Raw genomic sequence first — 4,302 nt, forward strand, 5'->3', positions numbered from 1 at the left:
TGTGAGACAGGAGTCCATCAAAATCCTAAAGGAGAACACAGGCAGCAACCTCTTTGACCTCAGCCACAGCAACTTCTTCCTAGAAACATCGCCAAAGGCAAGGGAAGCAAGGGCAAAAATGAACTATTGGGACTTGATCAAGACAAAAAGCTTTTGCAAAGGAAACAGTCAACAAAACCAAAAGACAGCCGACAGAATGGGAGAAGATATTTGCAAATGACATATCAGATAAAGGGCTAGTATCCAAAATCTATAAAGAACTCTTCAAACTACACCCAAAGAACAAAGAATCCAATCAAGAAATGGGCAGAAGACATGAACAGACATTTCTGCAAAGAAGACATCCAAATGGCCAACAGACACATGAAAAAGTGCTCAACACCGCTCGGCATCAGGGAAATCCAAATCAAAACCTCAATGAGATACCACCTCACACCAGTCAGAATGGCTAAAATTAACAGGTCAGGAAATGACAGATGTTGACAGGGATGCAGAGAAAGGGGAACCCTCCTACACTGTTGGTGGGAATGCAAGCTGGTGCAGCCACTTGGAAAACAGTATGGAGGTTCCTCAAAAAGTTGAAAATAGAGCTACCATATGACCCAGCAATTGCACTACTGGGTATTTACCCCAAAGATACAAAAGTAGGGATCCGAAAGGGTACATGCACCCCGATGTTTATAGCAGCAATGTCCACAATAGCTCAACTGTGGAAAGAGCCAAGATGTCCATCGACAGATGAATGGATAAAGAACAGGTGGTATATATATACAATGGAATATTATGCAGCCATCAAAAGGAATGAGATCTTGCCATTCGCAATGACGTGGATGGAACTGGAGGGTATTACACTGAGCGAAATAAGTCAAACAGAGAAAGACATGTATCATATGACCTCACTGATATGAGGAATTCTTAATTGCAGGAAACAAACTGAGGGTTGCTGGAGTGGGGGGTGGGGTGGGATGGATGGGGTGACTGGGTGATAGACACCGGGGAGGGTATGTGCTCTGGTAAGCGCTGTGAATTGTGCAAGACTGTTGAATCTCAGATCTGTACCTCTGAAACAAATACTGCAATATATGTTAAGGAAAAAAAAAAAGAAGATAGCAGGAGGGGAAGAATGAAGGGGGGGGAAATCGGAGGGGGAGAGGAACCATGAGAGACTATGGACTCTGAAAAAGAAACTGAGGGTTCTAGAGGGGAGGGGGGTGGGAGGATGGGTTAGCCTGGTCATGGGTATTGAGGAGGGCACATTCTGCATGGAGCACTGGGTGTTATGCATAAACAATGAATCATGGATCACTACATCTAAAACTAATGATGTAATGTATGGGGATTAACATAACAATAAAAAATTTTTAAAAAAAACAACTATAATTTTAATAGCAAACCAAACCCAAAGAAAGTAGTAGGAAGGAAATAATAAAGAGTGGAAATAAATGAAATAAAGAATTTCCTAAAAGAGAGAGAACTAACAAAGCCAAAAGTTGGTGCTTTGAAAAGATCAACAAAATTGACAAAACTTTTGGTAGGCTGACCAAGAAAAAAAAGAAAGAAAACTCAGATTACTAAAATCAATAATGAGAGAGGAGGCATCAGTACAGAACTTACAAAAATAAAAAGAATTATAATACTATAAACAACTATATACCAACATATGAGAAAATTTAGATGAAATGGGAAATTCTAGAAAAATAAAACCTCCTGAAATTAACTCAAGTATACACCAAGAGATGAATTATTAAAAAGAAATTCCTACAAGCCCAGACCTCACTGATGAATTCTCCCAAATATTTAAAGAAGAATTTTTTTAAGAAGGAATTAATAGCAACCATTCATAAAATCTTCCAAAAAATAAAAGCGGGAACACTTTCCATCTCATTCTATGAGGTCATTATAACCCTGAGACCCAAAAAAAGAAAGTTACCACAAAGAAAACTATAATGTCCATCAATAGAGGAATAAAGAAAATGTGGTATCACATGTAATAAAATATTATTCAGCTTTCAAAAAGAATGAAATTCTGATATGTGCTACAACATGAATCAACTTTGAAAACATTATACAAAGTCAACAAAGCCAGACACAAAAGGACAAATATTGCATGAGTCCACTTAGATGAGGTACCTGGAGTAAGCAAATTCACAGAGACAGAAAGTAAAACAGAGGTTACCTGGAGCTGGGGGCAGAGAATGACAAGTTATTCTTTAATAGATACAGAGTTTATGTTTGGGATAAAGAAAAAACTCTGGAAATAGTGATGATGGTCAAACAACATTGTGAATGTACCTAACACCACTGAATTGTGTACCTAAAATGGTTAAAATGGGAAATTTTATGTCATGCATATTTTATCACAATAAAAACAACAGTAATATTTTAAAAAGAAAATTACAGACTGGTGTCTGTTAGATCTGATTAATATTGACACGAAAATCCTCAATAAAATTCTAGCACACTGAATCCAGCAACATAAAAAAGGATTATACACCATGACCAAGGGGGTTTATTCAAGAAATGCATTAGTTTAAGATAAAAACAAAAATAAAACACACACACACCCCCCCCAAAACCAAAACCAAAAAACCAACCCACAACAATGTAATATACTACATTAACTGAATACAGGACAAAAACTATATGACATCTCAAGAGATAAGAAAAATGTATTTAAGAAAATCCAACATGATAAGACACTTAACCTAGGAAAAGAAGGGAACTTTCTCAACCTAATAAAGAACATGTAAAAATAAAACATCCCACAGTTACCACTGTACTTAATGGACAAAGAGTGAAAGTTTTCCCTTTAAGGAAAGGAACAAGACAAGGATGACCCCTCTTACCACCTCTATTCAATATTCTACTGGAAATCTGTGCTAGGGAAATTAGGTAAGAAAATGAAATAAAATGTATCCAGATAGGAAAGGAAGACGACTATCTCTATTTGCAGATGACATGATCTTGTATAAAGAAAATCCCAAAGAATTCACTAAAAAATATTAGGATAAATAGGTACTGCAAACTTTCAAGATACAAGATAAAAATTATCAACTGTATTTTTATATGCCAGCTATGAACAATCTGAAAATAAAATTATAAAAATAATTCCACTTACAATAGTACTAAAAAGACTGTAATACCTAAGAATAAATTTAACGAAAAAAGTTCAAGACTTGTACTCTGAAAACTATAAAACACTGCTGAAAGGAATTAAAAGATCTAAATAAATGGGAAGACATTCCATGTTCATGGTTCACAAGACTTAATATTGGTAAATGACAATCCTTCACAAACTGATGTGCAGATTCAAGGCAATCAAAATTGTAACTCAGTATTTTTATAGAAAATATAAGCTGAACATAAAAGTTATATGTAAATTTCAGGGACGAAAACAGTTTGAAAAATTTAACAAATTCAGAGGAGTCACGGTTCCAACTTCAATACTTACTACAAAACTACAGTAATGAAGATTGTGTGGTACTGACTGGCACAGGGTAGAAATAAGACCAATGGAATAGAATCTGAGTCTAGAATTTACGGCCATTTATATTTAATATTTATGATCAACTGGTTTTTGACAAAGATGACAAGAAGATAAAGGGGGAAGAATAGTCTTTTCAACTATGTGCTATGATAACTGAATATCCATCGCAAAAATCATCTAAAAATGGATCATATACCTAAATGTAATAACTAAAACTGTAAAACTCTGAGAAAAAAACAAAATAGGAATAAATCTTTGTGATCTTGGCTTCTTAGATAGGATGCAAAAGCACAAGCAACAAAGAAAAACAAATGAATTGGAATACATCAATATGAAAAACTTTTTGTACTGCAAATAATACCATTAAAAATTGAGAACATAACACAAAGAAAAAATATTTCCAAACGGTGTATCTAAGAGACTTGTATCCAGAATATATAAAGATCTCTTAAAACTCAATAATAAAAAGACAAATAACTCAAAATATGTGCAAAGGATTTCAACAGACATATCCAAGAAGGTATCTAAATGGCCAATAAGCACATGAAAATATGTTCAACATCATTAGTCATTAGGGAAATGCAAATCAAAATCACAATCAGATACCACTTCATGCCCACTAAAATCAGGCTACACAAAAAGACAGATAATAACAAGCACTGGTGAGGATGCGGAGAAACTGGAATCCTTCACATTGCTGACAGGCATATACAACAGAGCAGCACTCTAGAAAATAGCTTGGCAGTGCCTCAAGAAGTTAAATATGGAACTGACATATGACCCAATAATTCCACTCTTAGATATATCAAGAGAAA

Source organism: Neomonachus schauinslandi, chromosome 13 (assembly GCF_002201575.2).
Source record: "Neomonachus schauinslandi chromosome 13, ASM220157v2, whole genome shotgun sequence".
Taxonomy (NCBI): domain Eukaryota; kingdom Metazoa; phylum Chordata; class Mammalia; order Carnivora; family Phocidae; genus Neomonachus; species Neomonachus schauinslandi.